This window comes from Lepisma saccharinum, chromosome 8 (assembly GCF_977018435.1).
Source record: "Lepisma saccharinum chromosome 8, izLepSacc3.1, whole genome shotgun sequence".
NCBI classification, from domain to species: domain Eukaryota; kingdom Metazoa; phylum Arthropoda; class Insecta; order Zygentoma; family Lepismatidae; genus Lepisma; species Lepisma saccharinum.
This window is the reverse complement of record NC_139236.1, coordinates 86,869,044-86,887,774: the sequence shown is the minus strand read 5'-3', so window position 1 is coordinate 86,887,774 and position 18,731 is coordinate 86,869,044. Positions and strand designations below refer to the sequence as shown.

Here is an 18,731-nt window from a genome sequence, read left to right as displayed (position 1 = left end):
TTGACTTTTTAGTAAAGCTACCTCATGCACATCAACATGCAGTGATGGAATATAGCGAATGTGGAGATAGGGACCCCACACGACTTCAGTTACTTGTGGAGGTGATATGATCAGCACCACGCTCCGACCGCCTTTAACTCCCAAGGTACCCATTTATTAGAGGCTGGGGACCTCCAGAGCAGCTCCTTGCAGTTAAATTGCCAAAATTCCCATTTGAGATTACTCACACCGAGAATAGAACCTGGGTCTCGCGCGTGGCATTCTTACGTCCTACCGACTGGAGACTACAACAGAGTCCAAATATTCACGTGTGTGTGAGGCCCAGTGAACAGGAACTCGTGCTGTTATATATTTCTTTGACTATTCTTAATTCAACATCAAAACAGTAATAGCTCTTGCATTATCATATACTATCGTGCGTGCTCCTTGGAGTGGAGGATAGATAAACTGTAGATGCTGAATGGTTACCTTGATACAAGTAAACACATACGCTTGCTTCTTTGAGCTTGTTTTAAAATCCATTATAAACACAGAAAGGCTGGACTGAACCAATACATGTCCCCACCGGGTACCAAACCCAAGACCACTTAATTACAATGTGACAACGTTAAAACTACGCCACCGGGAAGGTCCTGAAATAACTATGCGAACCATTTCAACAACTTTGCGTATAAGATTACTTTATTATTAGAACAAGCACAAACATCTAAGAAGGGATTTATCTTCATCAGGACAAAAAAAAATCCTTCTGACACTTCTCCTTAATATTTCGAAGTTTTTCGATCTCCTTAGCGGAATAGTTAGCACAGCGCGCTACGACGCCAGGGGTCCCGGGTTGGAATGCCGGCCTGGACATGGATTTTCTATGCGAGTGCGCCTTCGTCACATCATCACTCATCCTCATCTTCGCGATTAGCCAAAAGAGGCAGAAAAGAGAAGTAAAATAAAACAAAATCAATCAATCATGTGTGTGTGTGTGAGAGGGGGGGGTATGAGGGGTAAACAGATTACCGGAAGGATCTAGGGGTCCTTCTGATCGCCAATGACAGATATAAACATTACACCAAACTGCTCATTCGAGATGTCAAAGCGACATCGGTTTCCTGCCGTAAGCTTACCTGGTAACACTTGTAAGTTCAGTCCAGCATTTTCGCTGCGAGACACATGCGTTCAGACCCCACACGCACAGAGGACATTCAAAGCCACGCACGAAGCACAAACAAAAACACACCACATGACATTGCAGCGCTCACGGAAAATTACCACAAAAAAAAAAAAAAACAGAAAACAAAAGCAACGCGCGATCACATCCATGCAGACAACACGCAGATAGAGATCACATTATTCACCATGGCAACAGGAATCACAGATGGGCTTTATCCCAACGCTTAGTGATACATTCTTAAAGTTCCGCTCGTCGTCTGTTAAGTGGCGCCACTATCGCCACGACGCGGAGAGAGTAAAGGCTCACATCACTCTCGCGTATCCCGAAAGACACTGCCAGTTAACCAACCTGTCGTCACGGCGAAATCTCAATGCAAGACGGTCCCGGGCAGTGTTGCCAACCGCTGCGCAAACTTGCAACATGTGGTGAGTTGCAACGGCGCACTTCGCGGCCACTTTTCTAGGGACGTTGTCGAGACATAGGCGTGCGCACGAAGGGGCAAAAGGGGACCGTTGCCTCCCAAATACTCTCAATTAGAAATTTAGTGTAGAGAAATCACATCGCCGTTATTGAACAATATTATATGATTTTTTTCTAAATTAAGTATTTTCAAGCTGACGGAAGTTCCAAGCAACTTTGGAGGGAGAGGAAGGTGCATTATTTCCTATAAAAGTGAACTATCCAACTTTGTTCTCTAGCAAATTTCTTGTTATTAACACTCTCACACACTTTATTAGTTGGGTTACCTCTATGTATTTGCATAATAAATTGCCCATACATTGGAAACCAATAACGGCGATTTGGTGACAAAAGTGGGAAGGGGGCAAGGATAGTTTAATTTTTCGGTAACACTTTACTATACCGGAGACGGATTTCTTCAAATTTACAGGACAAAGTACTTACGCAAATCATTTTCTGTAGCGTTGTTGATGTTCGGGAATGTAGTTTTGATCCATTTTTAATGCGAATGCATGTGGTTTTCTACGAAAATCTATTTCCGACGCGCTATTGCTGCTGACGCCATTTGCTTTCTGCACGAGAGCACAATACGCTCTCGTATTGTCCATATATGCTAAATTGAACGAAAGGAGTGCTAATGGAACCTAACCTAACAGGCCTAACCTAACCTGGTAGGCATACCTCGTCCCCGTGATGGTTCGTGGGGCTATCGTGAATTTTTGGGCTAACGTCAATGGTTTTTGGGAAATAAGGAAAAACAGTAAGTACTCGTTAATGTACGAAATAGACATTATTTTCGTTAGAAATTCATTATTTCACCTAAAGAAATGTTCCGCAATGGAGAATAGTACGTTAGCAATGTAAAGAATTGCGAAATAAATCATTGATAGGTGTCTCCGGTATAGTAAAGTAGTACCAATTTTTCTTTGTAGACGAGGCAGTAAGAGAAGTGCGGGGGAAAAATTGTGGGGGGCACGCTCCCGTCATTGCCGTCACTGTTGGAAATGAATAAATTATGTGTAGTTGTTTTGAATCTGCTGTATTAACCATGTTTTCTATGTAAAATAGTATCTTAACAACTGAGAGTGGAAATAAAGGAGGGGGGCACGGAAGACTGAATTATTCTAATACAGTGACTTTCGGCGGGTACGGACGCAAACAATATAGCATATTCCCCTGTTCCATACCCATCAATACAATAGAACAGTGAGGTGAAATGAGGTTTTTCTTTCTCCGACTGAACTTTCATCAAGGCTTCCCCCTCCGTAATGAGAGGGTCTGCGCACGCCTGCCTGGACGAGACTTGGTCAGTATTGTCACGCGTCGTTAATGCCTGTCTCATTCCCAGTTCTGTCGCCATTTAGAAACACCTGTCTCATTCTCGAAAGAGGCAAGTCTCGGACTTCTCTCGAGTGTCGAAACACGGACAACAGTAGTAAAACGTAAAAATATCCGTTTTAAATACTTTTATCATGCACGCACGTTTCCATTATTCATTTCTAATGTACAGCCACCGGAAATTAAAAAGGGTACCCCTGGGTCCTTAAATACGAGCTTTCCTGCAAAGGCGTTATGTGCGTTGCCTAACTACGCCTATAATATCGCCCTTGGGGTAGGCAACACACACAACGCCTTGCGGGGAAGCGCGTATTTCAGGATCCAGATGTCCGGTGGCTTTACGTACGATTTTGCAAAATATCTCTTAAGCTTCAATTTCTCGTAGACAATGATGGTTTGCGTGTAACATACGTGCTACATTCTTCACAACATGATGGGGTGTCAGGGGTGATCTTCCACGTAGTACACCCAAGTGTCAACCTCACTTCCACGTAGTACACCCTGGACTGCATTTTGCAGACAAACGAGACTCTGGCGACTGGTCCTATGGCCAGTATAATTCTGTGTGTTTTTTGTCCTTGTGTGATCTGAGTGCCCGTTTACAGCCTCAGCTTTGAACGGAAGTCAGAATATTTTAAGATTTTAGTTTTGCAACGTTAGAGTTTGTTCCGCAACACTCCACCCTTACCGGGCCGCTTCTGGCAGGAAAAACCCAAAGAAACAACTAAATAGGCTCGTTAGTCCTGGGTTCCCATCCCGTTCCTCACCAGAGCGCTCGGAACCAAAGAATCAATCACAGGCAAGAACTTACTGAATTAATGTTGCAGGGTGATGGCTGAAAACTCGCAGAAATGGGCTTTCTACATTTATTTACATCCAACAAAACAAGGCTCGGATTCTTCCAATAATTCTCTAATTTACATTATTTACATTCCTCTAACGTGAGCCCCACGGCAGAACTGCCAAGTGGAAGCTAGCATCGGCGGAACCGCCTCGGGATGCTCTTTCTCATGGGAGGCCACTGGAGACCGAAGATCACTCTCCCTTCTGCTATCCGGTTCATAAACACACTCCGTTCTGTCCAGTTACCAGTTACCAGTTACCAGTTACGAGTCTTGGCTTGCTTTGCGCAATATGATGTGGAGTACCAGCGTCTGTGGACACCTTGCCTCCTCTTTGAATTGTTTTTGAAATGGCGTGCGATGTTTTCGGTGTTGAATTCCACTCCTGCAGCTGTCGCTTGGGGTGGGAAAGTGAGGGTGGCAGTGGCGGTTAGGCTGTGGTCACTTTTCACTTGTCGTGGCTGGTCGGCTCAGGGTCTTGGTAGACGATGAGTGTGTCTGTGGGTTGGCGGTACCAATGGCCCGTGCCGTTGGATTTGGGTTTTCCTGGAGTTTGGCCCAGAACGTGGCGGTTGTCCGCTGGATCACGTCATCTAAGGGTGGAATGTCGAGGTCTTCGTGGAGTTGGACGTTTGTTGTATACCGTCCGTGTCCGCTGATGATACGTAGGACCCTGTTCTGTATGACTTGGAGTCTGCGGAGGGTCGTCTTGGGTAGGTGTTGCCAGGCAGGGCAGGCGTAGAGCAGAGCTGGTCGGATGATTGCCTTGTACAGTTGAAGTCTGGTTTCCAGCCGCAGTCCTGGCGATCGTAGCATCGGGTAAAGTGCTCCCACGCGTTTGTTTCCTTGGTTGACGATTTTGGCTATGTGGTCTCTGAGATAGAGCCCTCTGTCTAGCAGCATGCCGAGATATGTTGTGGTTTGTTTGTGGGGAACAGGTTGTCCTTGTAGTCTGAGATGGTATTCGCGCGGACGGCGTCTACGAGAGAACACGATGGCGGTGCTCTTGTCGGGATTCACTCGCACTCTCCATTGTTTTGCCCAGTGATCGTATTGTTGCAGTTGTTCTTGCATTCTGATGTAGGAAACACGAATATCCTTGGCTGCCGCAAAGTATGCGGTGTCGTCTGCGAAAGTGGCTGGGAGGCAACCAAAGGCTGTTGGTACATCCGCTGTAAACAGGGCGTACAGCAGCGGGGAGAGGGAGGATCCTTGGGGTACTCCAGCCGTGGTTGTTCGAATGGTGGAGATGGCTCCTTGAAACACTGCGAAGAAGGTGCGTTGATGTAGGTAACTGTCCAGCAAGCGTACGTAACAGTCAGGTATTCCAAGTCTGTGTAGCTTGTATATGAGTCCTTCGAGCCAAACCTTGTCGAAGGCCTTCTGTATGTCGAGGAATATGGCTAGTATGTGATGTTTCCAGTTGAAGCGTACCGAGAGATGGTCGACCACCCTCACCAGCTGGGTGGTCGTGCTGTGGTGTTGCCTGAAACCAAATTGGTGGTCTGGGAGTAGATCAAAGTGTTGTACGTGGTCTTGTAATCGGTACAGGAGGAGGCGCTCGAAGACCTTGCTGACGTGAGACAGTAAGCTTATTGGCCGATAGTTCTGTGGGTGTAGCGGGCTTTTCCCCTTCTTCAGGATTGAACATACTCTGGCGGTTTTCCAAGCTCTCGGGTAGTAGCCAGTGAGAAGAATGGCGTTATATATTTGGGTTAGGACAATCAGGAGTTTCCTTCGGGCTTGCTTCAAGGCTTCTGTCGGTATTTTGTCCGGGCCTGGCGCTTTATTGTTTGGCAGCCGTCGTATGACTGTGTGAATCGCTCGGGGAGTAATTAGGTGTGGTATGTCTGCATGCGGCTGCTCTCTGAATGTGTCCAGGAAGTTGTCCACCGTTGCTATTTGTTCCTCGTCGCATGGTTCTGTATTGGGAGAAAACTGTTCTACAAGGTTGTTTGCGATAGCGTCAACTTGTTCTTGTGGTTGAAATAGAAGATTGCCCTGTGGGTCGTGGAGGACTGGCGTCGTTGAGCTGGCGGTGTGTCCGCGGAAATTTCTTGCGAGCTTCCAAAATTCGTTATTTGGCTTGTCGGAGCTCTTCAGTTTTTCGTTCCAAAGGTGTTCCCTTGATCTTTGAAGGTGTCCTCTCACTCGACGTTTCAAGTTCTGGAGGAGCTGCCTGTATTGTGGATGTCGTGTCTGTTGATATTTGCGTCTGATCCATCGCTTTAGGTGCAACAGGATGTGTAGCTTGAGGTCCGTTGTGTTTGGTTGCTCTTGACGGTTTTGTTTGGTGGTACTATTTCGAATTGCTGAAGTGATCTTGGCACCAATTTCCTCAACGGCCGTGTCGATATCTTCCGGGGTTGCAACGTGGAGAGGCAGCGGGATTGCTTCGTGAAGAGTTGTTTTGTACTGCTGCCAATTTGTCAGCGGTCGTGTTGGTGCGGTCGTGAGATGCGTCAGTAGTCTATGGGCGACAACACATATAACCGGCTCATGGTCCGAGTCGAGATCGGCGACGACATACGGCGCTACGGTAAAGTTGATTCCTTTGTGTAGTGTGATGTCTAAGACATCCGGCCTAGCTCCATTTTTGGGGTAGTGTGTCGGATCCTTTGGTGCTGTTACCGCAAGGTTTATAAATGGTATGTGGTTGAACAGCTGGACTCCGTTTCGATTGGTGACCCTAGAATTCCACTCTGGATGTTTGGAGTTCAGATCTCCAGCTATCAGTACTCTGGTGCCTAATGACTGTAGTGTTTGAAGGTCTTGAAGCTCTACCCTCATTTCCGGTCTTTTGTATGCTGCAACAAGGACCAGCGGTTCAGTTGGTGTGATGATTTTGATGGCCAAGGCTTCAATTGTCTGCAGTTGTGGGATGGTGATTGTCTCTGTGGGAAAATCTCTCTTTATTGCTATCATTAGGCCGCCTTTTGGGGTAGGTCTGTCTTGTCTGTGTATGATGTAGTTTCGTAGGGTGAATCTGTTCTTGGGTTTCAGGTGGGTCTCGTTTATTAGAGCGACGTCTATCTTTTGCTGGTGTAGATAGTGTAATAGTTGCAGTCTTTCGTTGAAAACTCCATCCGCATTCCAGTAGAGGAGAGTCATGTGCCGGTGTACTTGGGTTTTCTTAGAAGCACCCATCGTTGAACATGGCGATGACTGTTTCAATGCACACCGTGATTTTGGTCGGAGTGTCGTCTGCTGATCGGAGTTTTTCGAATCCGGTTTTGATGTGCTGGAGAATTTTTTGGATATCCAGGCCATTGATGAGAGTTAATATTTTCTTTATGTCATCGCCGAGGGTTCCTTTTGTAGATGTCGTTGCCGGTGTGGAAGCTACAGTATTTTGTTCAGCTTGTGTGGTGCTCTCCGCTGACGTGGTTGGCTGGGGTACATCGGGTTGGGTTTCTTTTGTTTTGTTTTTCATGACTGGCCATGCCGGAACAGGCGGCAATTTCTTTACTGGTTGGTTGTAATCAGGGGCTGCTGGTTCTGTCGTGGGTTTTGGAGGTTTGTAGTTCGCCTTTGTTTGTTTGTATTGTTGGAAGGCTTTGCATCCTCTAAAGTTGGCTGGATGTGGCTGGCTGCAGTTTGCACATTTGGCCGGTGTAGATCGATCTGTTTTTGGACATTCCCTCGTATGGTGATTGTCTGCGCATTTGACACATCTTGGTGTCGCATTGCAAGTATGCTGACCATGGCCTATTCTCTGGCAGTTGTAGCACTGCAGGGCATCCCTTGCTTGGTACGTCTCTATCTTGACAGGCATATGCAGAAGGCGTGTGACGTCGTACATCTCCTTGGTTATTGGAGACCGTTGGAATGCGGCGAGGAACAGTGGCATTTTTACCCGTTCGTTGCTTGAGTTGTCTTTTTTGACATCTGGGTTACTTGGATTACCGGGAAATTTTCGTCTCTGAGTGCTTCCTCTATGTGCTTTGGGTCCGTGTCGTATGGTAGGCGTCGGATGACCACTTTCATCGGCCGATCTGCCTTTGGGACTCCGGTGGAAAAGGACCTTCCCGTTTGTCGCAGATAAGCTATCATCTTGTCGTAGTCGCTGTAGTTGCGGCAGGATATTTTAATGTACTCCGCTGTGGGATGTACTTGCGGGTTGTCGAGATTTGGCGTGAGTGTAGATATGAAGGTGTACTTCGATATTATATCATATATGAAAACAGGAGGTGGTTTGCCTGTCCTCCTTGTGTCAGGCCTTGTTTGTATTTCGTCTTGTGTTAGAGGAGCGAATCTGTTTGGGTGGAAGAAATCCTGCTCAACTGTTCCTTGTATATCCGGCTTCACTGTTTTTCTTGGTGTCAGGAATTCTCCCTCCTCTGGGTCGTCCTCTTCTGTGGTGCTGGATTCGCTATCGCTTTCTGCTTCGCTTGGTTTTCCGTGTTTTTGGTTTGCCAGTGTGCGTGTATTGGTCTTCGTCGTGCTGGGAGTTGGTAGATTGTCTCTGTCTGTGTCTGCACGTGCCACTTTGTTCTTGCTGTTCGCTTTATTGTTGACCTTTTCCTGGCATTCTTGTAATAGTGCATCTAATTGTTGGTCGAAGGAATGTTCACTGGCTGTGTTCTTGGGCTGGATCCCATTCGCTTTTGCAGGCGTCGTTGGTCTGTCCGGTGTTGATTCTAGGTCGTTCTGGGGCATTCGTGTGCCTGTCCACCGCTGTTGACCTCTGCCTCTTGATAAACCACCTCTTGTACGCATTTTTCCTCTTTCAGTTCTACCTCCTTTTCTTTCTATTCGATGATCAGTCTATTTATCCCCCTTGATTCTATCTCTCCTCTTTCTCGCACGTGGTTCCGTGACAGCAGGCAACGTTCGCTTGCCCGGTGTCCAGTATCTTCCTTGTTGTTAGTGTGAGATATCGCCTTTGTTCACTTTACCTTCTCCGCTGATGCTGTTCGCGGTAATTTATTCCGCTCGCCCTGCCGGACCGAGAGGGGGGAGGGGGTTTCTGTCAAAGTTTGCACACTCTCCTCTCACCTGTCGCAGACGTAGACTAGCTAATACTGCTCCACACCGTCTCGTTACACAAAAACGCTCACTTGTTGCACTCTTGCACTACACTACTACACACTCATCGCCACACTGTCCTTGTCGTTAATATGAGTTGTTTCTTTCTTTTTTTTCCCCCTCTTTCTTCACTTTTTTTTTCCTCCGCTGGTGCGGTCGGTGGGGGGGGGCAGGTGATGGTAGGGCACTGACAGTAGGTGTGCGTTCTCTTCTCTCCTGTCGCTGGTCGACGGTAACACTGACGCGTTACACACTACAACTTGCTACCCTTCCTTTTGGATTGCACTTTTACACTACACGCGTCACAATTTTTTTTTTCCCTCACTCTTTGGACACGATTTTTCACTTGGGACACTTGACACTACAAAACACTATTTACACGAAATTTCATAGGTTGGGGGGGGGGGGGGGGTTGACTTCTGCTGCTGGGCACGTTCACTACACTGTTTCAACCACTAAACACTTTTTTTTTTTTTCCCCCACACACTACACTTTTCTATTTCCCGCCTACGAAACACAATATGAATCGCGGTGTCACTTGTTCCTTCCGGAAAGGCAACCCAGCTCTTTAACTACGCCTTTTTTTTTCCCCCCTCTCCGACTCGGCGCTTCGGAAGAAGAGAGCTGGCGTACGTTTCAAATTACGCGGGTATGGAACCAGGTCCTTTCGGCGACGAGCGGACCTGCGGTCAGTTCCAGGTTGCCTCTTCCCCTCTTCGAAGGGGCTCGTGAAAAGTGGGGCTCGCGACAGCGACCACGGCCGGCTGCGTAAGCAGGCGTTCTTGCTTTTATCACTGTGTTGGAGAAATCAGAGTAAAAAACACTCACTACTTATTTACCGCTTAGTATCCCGACTTGGTATGTATATATTACTGTTCCTACTAGTTTCACGTACTCGTGGGTCACTTTCCAAGAATACACACGCACGTTTAACCGCGTTTATGAAAATTAGAACGGAACGACGAAAAGCCTCTGCCAGAGGCCATATTTATACTTCCTCCCGCGTCGCATGGGGGAGGGCTGAAAGTTCAAATCTTATTGGCTCTTTTTAAACTACACAGAACCATGGAAGAACCCAAGCTTACAGAATGATACACAAACACAAAAAAGAAACAAAAAACAAATACTGTTTGTAACAAGTTGTTGTTTGTAACGGTAAGGGGCTGGACCCCGTATAGTGTGACGGGTGCAAAATAGCCTAAGTGCTGACGCACCCAAACTTTTAAAATCAAATTCAAATTCACAAGATGATAACGGCATTTTTTTAAAAAAACAATGAGCTTCAACAATTAGGTAGACCTACCCTTCAAAAGCGAAAAATATGTAAGTATGCGGCTGACATCCGCAAGTTTTGTGCGGAAAATACATTCTTGCTCATTCTTGCAACACTGTTACCTCCGATTTTCATAACCCGGCATTATTGTTCCTCGTGGTTGTCTGTTCAAAAGTTTCACATCGGCACTGGCGTGGGGGGGGGGTGGAGGGGCCGTATCACTGTCCGCGTCCGGTAATAAGAATTGGGTAACTTGCTTGCACTTGTGGCGCCCAGCGAGGGCTACGTGTGATGCGATGCGAACTTCCCGCCTGCACGCTGCACCTCAAGACCAGTAAGCAGGAAAAAAGAAGTGTTGGGGCCGCTCGTGTTGAAAAGTAAGAAATGCTATTGGGTAAGGCGCCTGTTACCACCACCTGTTTCTCCTGCCATGGTTGCAGTGCAACACTGCGCTGTCACTACCGAATCAGATGAGAAGTTTCTCACTGCAGGAACGCGACCGACGAAGCCTCCCTCCCTCCCTCCTACAGTACCGCTGCTCGCTCTGCAGTCAACACGTGCACACGAGAGCGAGACGGGTTGGCCAGGCCTGGAATAGAGAGAGCGCAGGAATGGGAGTAGGAAAAAATGAGGCCCAAAGTGACAGAAAACGGGACAAATACTAATCGGAAATGAAAAGTTCATCCTCTTTGTAAATCCCGCGAATGCAGTTCACTTTATTATGTACTGTCTGTCCCAGGAGTGGGAAACGCAGCGCCTAACGGTAGAAGAGAGCGAGTGAGCGGAGCAAAGCAGTGCACGCTGCTGCAAATGGCTGGTAGCTGCAGTTGCGTTGCACCCTCCATGCAATCCTTTTCCCTCTCGCGCGTTTGTTGGTCGAGCCCTCTCGTCACTACTTGCGCAGAGGACTTGCTTTCGTTCGACTGCTCCATAGACTCCTGGGACAGGGTATAGGACAATAAGCTTTCTTGTTTCTATTATTACTGCTACTTTTGTCTTTAAAAATGTGGTCGTAGAGCGAAATCAGGCGCTGCCTATGAGATCACCACCAATAAAAAGGCTAAAACTGCTGGCTTGCAATTAAATGCTCCTGTGTTCTATTTCTAGGGGAAGCACGGTTGTTTGAGACTGCCCTGATTAGCCTATCTGTGCATAAATCGGACTTGAAATTTTACCAGCACTACATAATCATCCTCAGCAAACACGCCCACAACATAAAAGAAAAACCAATTAGTATTATAGTGAAGGGCAATTGTTGGTTAGTAGAGTAGAAACGTGAGCCATAAACAGGGCTGCAGCTTGTTCCTTCTGTTTTTTATAGTGTCGTACACGCGCATTCATAATAACCTCCCGAAAAAGGGGGAGGCTACTGTCACGGTGGGTCGCAGTCTAAAAGGGAAAACAAACAAACGGCAGACGCAGGGAACGCTGGGTAAACTTTGCATAGGTGCTTTCTCCTTCACGCACAAATCTCCACATGACGTAACAGATTGTTTGCTATTAGTTGACAGATTCCACTTACGAATAGGAGTTCTTAAGGCCAAGGACTGGTCGAGTTTCGTAACCGAGGCCTTTTTAACCCGAGCTAAAGTTATTCTGCCCTCCGCCGCTCCGATGGATAAACAATCACGGACGTCAATTATGGTGGTCGCCATAGTCGCTGCCTTATTATAACTAAGGACCGATCCACATGCAATAAATGTGGCAAATAGGCTTTAAATACATATATACAATGCCAAAATGTGTACTTAAATGGCCAAAAATATACAATGAAAATTCCAAAAGTTATGTGCTTAAAATGCTGAATATATGCACTTAATGTCCGAAAATATACTTAAATGACAACATCCAATTCAAGAGAAAGAGGGCACACTTGGAGAAGCGCGAACGAGTGCTTGGAGAGGCAAGATTGTGTTAATGGAGCCGGGAATGCGCAGTTCGAGAGCCAGGGTTGTGTATTTGGGGAACGAAGATTGCGATCTTGGAGAGCCACGAATTAGACCTTATAGAGCCACGAATGCGAACTTGGAGAGCCACGAATTCGAAATTGGAGAGCCACGAATGCGCACTTGGAGAGCCAAGAAACAGTACATGAAGAGCGAAAGAAATAAGCACTTGGAGAGCTACGAATGCGCACTTGGGAGAGCCAAGAATGAGCACTTGAAGAGCCAAGAATGAGCACTTGAAGAGCCACGAATCCGAAATCGGAGAGCCACGAGTGCGCACTTGGAGAGCCACGAATCCGAAATTGGAGAGCCACGAATGCGCACTTGGAGAGCCAAGAATGCGTACTTCGAGAGCCAAGAGTGAGCACTTGGAGAGCCAGGAATGATGACCTTAATTAAATCTAAAAGAGTAGAGAATACCTTGCATGCTATAAAAAGAACAGAAAAGCATGGGCTGATGCCTCTTTCAAACAAACAGTATATGTGGGCAGACGGAGAGAGCAAACGCATTCGCATTCCCACAGCCTTCATTAGCCTACATTGTCGTGGACGTTTACTTTGCGTGCTATTGTCTACCGTCATGTTGATGAACGGTTCGTGAGCGAACAGTTCTATCTTGAAGAGCTGTTCTTAGGGAAAGGGTCTCGATTATCGGTGAAGAGATCTAACTGAAAAGTCGTAGAAAAATATCCGCCTTGGTAGTTTCTGCCCACAATCATCAATTTCATTTCACATATCTCTCTGTATTGGTAAGATAGTCTAAACTATATTTGGAGATAATGACTATGTTCACTTAAGTTTCAATTTCACTTCGTCCTTCACCTCACGATCCATATGTGAGTGCCCACTACAACAGACAAATGACGGTGATATGTGTATTACTGGGCTTCGAGTGTATACCACTCGTTTTAACAGTTCGAGCGTCATTCGCTCGAACGAGAAAGCTCTCAATTCCGTACGCTATCTAGCGTCGTCCGTGCGAACTATTTGGCGCTCGAGCGAAATGCTCTCTCTGCAGCACTCTACAGAGTGGGCGAAAAGTCCCTACCCACTGCTGCACAGGTGTATTAGGACAAAGTAATAAATCAACTGTTACAAATTGCTTTTATTAATCAGTACACATAAAACAATAATAAACATTGCTTACATGATTAAGGATCCAAGACATCTGTGTGCGGCCCTCCATGCTGAAAGTACAGTTTTATCCGTCGCCATGTTCGTTTGTTCACGCGCTGAACGAGTGGTTGTTTCCAGAACTGAGAGCCAGAGGAATAATCGAAACCGTGATGTTTCAACAGGACGGTGCTCCACCGCATTTTGCATTGGCAGTCCCAAGGCAACTTGGCAAATTGTTGGTATCTCTCTCACTCTCTCTATCACTCTCACTCTCTCTCTGTTTCTCTCTCTCATCCTCACCCTCCTTCTATCTCTCTCTCACACTCTCTATCACTCTCTCTCTCACCCTCATCCTCCCTCCCTCTATCTTTCTCACACTCTCTATCACTCTCTCACCCTCTCTCTCACAACCTCACCCTCCCTCTATCTCTCTCACACTTTCCGTCACTCTCACCTTATCTCTCACCCCCTCTCTCTCTCCTTTCACTCATAAAATTCTCGCCTATATTCCCCTTCCCCTCCGTCATTCTCGGCTCCCTTTCTTCTTCCTCTCCTTTCTCACCTGTCCTTCCCCTGTGCCTCTTTCACTGACCACAAAACGAGATGCGCTCAACACGGGGAAGTCCCAGGCACCTAACCACACCGACAAGTTTCTTCCCATTGGTTGCAACAATGCCGTAATGTATCTTCGGACCAGAGGGGCCGGAGGGAGGGGGGGGGGAGCCGTATGTGGGTGAGAGCAAAAGGACAGATTGAGGTTAGAAAATCACGCAAGAGTCTCGACAAGTGAAATTAACTTGGAGCTCTCGGCGACGGAGGCGGGGGAAGAAGGGGTTTGCAGCTTGACACAGAAAAATCGCAAGATAATTTCCTGCGGGGGGCAACAATGGAGCAAGTGAAGTTTTAACCCAAGGCTTAACTTTTAATCCCTGCTCTATCGCCTGCCCTCACTTGCACTTCTCTTCAGACGCTCGGCCAATAAAAGGTTGCCATTACTTTCACGTTCTCCATGCGTATTTGCTTACTCTAGGCTAACCGGGACGATGGAAACGGATCAAGAAGAGCACTGTACGTTCCTCAGCAGTGTTGCAATACTCAGCGCAATTTCTCCAAGCATAACAAATTTCGGACATATTTTTGCCTTTTTTAAATGCATGAAGTGGAGCATAACAGGGAAGGCACCGAGACGAGACGGGCCAAGATATCCGTTTCAAAAATCGAGACAAGAGTCGATCGTGTCGTTGGAGACTTTAGTAAAGAAATTAGAAATTTTCACCTTAAAAAATGCTTCGTTCGGGAACTTATCTGGGCCAATGGAATGGTGGCTAAATGATTAATCACAGATAGGTTGTATATTTTGTCTATTGTAATTGCAGAGGGAACTGTGACCCTGTACAGCGGATTTGCACATATTCAGGACAAAATGGCATGCTTTGAGGGTTCCTAGCGTACAATTGAGACGTCAAAGAAGAAAGCTTTAAGAAAAGTTGTTTGTCGAGACGAGAAAGAGACTCCGACCTCCGTACCCTTAGCGGAGTGGTTAGAACAGCGGGCTACGGCGTCAGGGGTCCCTGGTTCGAGTCCCGGCCTGGATGTGGATGTTCTCTGCGTTTGTGTCTGCATCAATGTTATCATATCACTCATCCTCATCGTCGCGATTTTCCAAAAGTTGCAGAAAAACGACCTCGTCTCTATAAAATATGTAGAGCCTGCCTAGGTCCCCTATATATTTCGAGACCGAGACGGTTGTTTGTTAGCGTTGCCACGAGACGAGACTTTGGGCTGTCTTGTCTCTTAAAAATGCCGTTTTGTCTCGTGTCTCGTTTGGAATATATTAGTTTTTCTTGTGACACCTCGAAAACATTAGCTTGTCTGTTCTCGTTAAAATGCAATCTCGTCTCGTGGGTCGTCTCTAAAATATTCGCTTGTTTCGTCTCGTGAATATATCGGAAACGAGATTAGACGGGAAATGTCTCGTGCCGTATAGTCTCGATATTGTTCTTATCAATGGAAATAAATCGGTGGAAAATTGAACGATAGGAGTTAAAGACGCAGAAGAAGAGTTCAATTCACCTTAACCATCCATCTTGAGCACGTTGGCTGGGATTCCCAGATAAGCCGGGCGCCGGGGACCAGCCCGTCCGTTCCTTCTGCCAATACATTTCGCAACGGACCGAATTCCGCTGCCAATTTATGAGGCACGGAGGAGCCGTGTTTGTTTCCAATGTTTTCTCTTTATTCTCCTCCACGCACGCGCTCGTATTAGCATGCACATATTCAGGGGACGACGGCGCGTGTGACTCGCATGCGTTGTCCCCTTCGCCAGGAACTACGCAGAAAGGAAAGCATCTTATCGACGGATGAGGAAAATGCAAGCGGAATGCATCGTCGTCCGTGTTATCAAAGCTAATACACGTTCGGGTATTGATGGTGATGGTAAATTCAGGATTATATGTGGTACAGTCTCGTCTCGACCTGCAAACAGCTGTCTCGTTCTCGATCTCGTCTCCAAATCCAGGCACCAGTCTCGTCTCCAAATCCAGGCACCAGTCTCGTCTCCAAATCCAGGCACCAGTCTCGTCTCCAAAGTCAGCCACCCGTCTCGTCTCCAAAGTCAGCCACCCGTCTCGTCTCCAAAGCCAGCCACCCGTCTCGTCTCCAAAGCCAGCCACCCGTCTCGTCTCCAAAGCCAGCCACCCGTCTCGTCTCCAAATCCAACCACTCCAACGCCAGCCACCCGTCTCGTCTCCAAAGCCAGCCACCCGTCTCGTCTCCAAATCCAGCCACCCGTCTCGTATTTAAACCCAGACACCTGTCTCGTTCTCGTTTCCAATTGTAGATACCTGGCCCGTTCTCGGCCTCGTCTCTAACTGCAGACACTTGTCTTGTTATGCACAACAAATATCAAGATTGTAATTTTTGTTCATAGATGGCAGCATAAAATTGTAAAATTTTGTTGGTTAAAAAATTCGCATGACGCTACAAAATTATTGTAATCATTTTATAGCCTTTTATGCACGGTAACTGGAGCTTAAAGGATATGAGAAAACAACAATGTATGGTGGACCTAATTATAATAATCCACATTTTAAACTGAAGTCTTTAAAACAAACATTACTTTGAAGGCGCCTACTGATACAAAATACCGCCTCCCTTGTTCGGAGGCGCCGCGAACAGAAAGCATCCCTAGAGACTTTCAAACTCATGGCATGGAAATTCCGTAAGCCGCTTGTATGCATTTCGGTGAAACGGTTGAATGAGCGATAAGCTTTACTCAGAGACTTGATTTGCAAGTGTCTACCGTAATGCAAGCTTGTTATTTACACACAACAGTCGCAAAAATTTTCAAAAATACAAGACTTAGGTGTGTATTTACCTTCCTTGCTTACTAACAAGTCACGAAGAGCGAAGACAAGGGGAGGAGAGGGGAGGGGGATGCACAATCTTCAAGACCTCCTCTCCTCGTTTTCTCCCGAGCGGAATATCGAAGGTTCGCAAAATTCTTGCCGGCGGTGTTTTTATTCTTCCCCTCGAGCAGACGATCTCACGTGATTCTTTGGTTCATTGGCTTCCGAGGCAGATCGATGGCTGGGGGCATTGGAAAAGGTCGCCCAAGGTCACCTATTGGAAGGAACGTGGATGAAAATTTTCCCGTCTTTTTTGTGCACATAATCGACGCTAGTTCCTTCGGCAACGAGTTCTTGGATAATGCACTTCGCTTAGAATTGGGCATTGATTCCCAGGTACATCAACCACCCCTCGAAACAATGCTGCCCCCTACAAGAAGAATTGTTTGATTATTTTTTTAAGTTACCGCGTTGCTGTAAGCAACCTGTGTCAGTCTTCTTTATAACTATCAGCCACTTATAACAATGCGTGTAAAGGGTGGACCTTTCGAAAGTCACCGAGATGTCAACCTTTCTTCCAAGTAGTACACCCTGGATTGCATTTTGCAGGCTGACGAGGCTTTGGCGGCCAGGATAATCCTCTGTGGTGCTCATGTCTTTTGTTATAAGTCCACTTTGTGTGCATAGAAAGGCTAATCGGGACTGGACCTACAGTTTAAAGTGGGATCTGAACCAGTATGTGCCTCCACCGGGTGTCCAAAGGTGCTCATGCCGTGTTGTTTCTACATGTTTGTAATTGTCCATACATCCACCTTATCTATCACTACTTCGCGATTAGCCAAAAGTGGCAGAGAAGTAAAATTAACCAAATCAATCATTATAACATCATTATAGCCAAATGCCTAGCGCTCTCCTCTGTCGTGCAAGTGAGCCTCGGTTCGATCCCTGATGGAAGTTCCAAAATTTTGGTATTGACCAAACATCGTAAGGGCAGTTGAGAAACGAACTTTTGTCTCGAAAGCCTGAAAACAGCGGCGATGGGATTCGATGCGTGCGTCAGTTACCGAAAAGATGCTTAGTAGGTTGCGGCAATGACTTTAGTTTTATTATTTTTTGTAATAATTAACGCAAATCACATTGACTAAAAAATGTGTTTATCTTATTTAACGTAGCTTATTTGCCTTTTAATCTAAACGTGACGATGAGGATAATATTAATTAGATGAATTGATGTAGCGACATAAAGGGACGAGCATATACCAACACCAAAGCCCAACTACGGTTTGATTGTGACTGGTGTGAAATTATATTGTTGGGAAACCTGACGGTAAGAGGCTTTTAGGAAGGCCAAGGCGAATATTGAGAGATAACGTTGTGATGGACCTAAAGGAAATCGGTAAGGATGGAAATGATTGGATTGATCTTGCCCAGGATAGGGACAGATGGAAGGCCTGTGTTACTGCAGCCATGAACTTTCGGGTTTAAGAAGGCTAGAAAGTTAGTTAGTTGTGAAATTATACGTTTGGTTTGGTTTGAGTTGGTGTTTTAAGTCCACTTTATGCACAGTAAGGCTAATCTGGACTGGACCTACAGTTTAAAGTGGGATCCGAACCACTTGTGCCTCCACCGGGTATCGAACCTGGGACCCCTCGATTACAAGGTAATGACGCTACCACTGCGCCATGGTGGAGGCCCTGAAATTATACGTGTGAAATATTTAATTTTAAGGTATAATTCTTTACAAGAGGTATGATTAAAATATGAAATTCTGCATCTAGGCTAGGGGATACAGCATGCAAAATATATACATGGCTAATTGCGAACATGAGGATGAGTGATGAGATGAGGATGAAACTGATGAACGGATACCCGAGATTCGAACCCGCCACGTCTGGCATCGTAGCGCGCTGTGCTGACCACTCCGCCATGCAGGTACCATGTATACTGCAAGGACAGAAATCGTGAACGAAGGGGCAACCGCAACCTCCTGTCCCCACTTTTGTAGCGCCGTGCGAGTGTTTCTCAGGCGCCATTGGTCACCCACGCTCCTCTCCAGCCTGCCAACCAGGAGCTACCAAGAAGAGCTGCTAATGTGCAGAACTCACTTGCAATCAAAGGCCGCCGCCACGAAAGAAAAACAATTAGACAGACATCCAAGCTCCAGAGTAGCGACAGAGAGCGTCAGTGGTGCAAACCCACTGCATTTGCGCCTAGGTGT

The 18,731-nt window shown here is 46.5% G+C and overlaps 1 protein-coding gene and 1 long non-coding RNA gene across 7 annotated transcripts in view; one reads left to right on the top strand and one right to left on the bottom strand.

Moving 5' to 3' along the window:
• The window catches only part of LOC145991266 (solute carrier organic anion transporter family member 74D-like), a 315,986-nt gene that overhangs the window by 73,049 nt on the left and 224,206 nt on the right, over window positions 1-18,731 (bottom strand). Inside the window, exon 1 of one of the 6 annotated variants that reach the window (XM_083127237.1) lies at window positions 1,119-1,485. The exons of the other annotated variants lie outside the window; for them this stretch is intronic. The gene's annotated coding sequence lies outside the window, so the exon portion shown is untranslated. Of the gene's footprint in view, window positions 1-1,118; window positions 1,486-18,731 lie in introns of those variants that run through there. 6 annotated transcript variants of the gene reach the window in all.
• Window positions 1-18,731, top strand: part of LOC145991269 (uncharacterized) — a 184,246-nt gene that overhangs the window by 102,148 nt on the left and 63,367 nt on the right. The window lies entirely within an intron of this gene.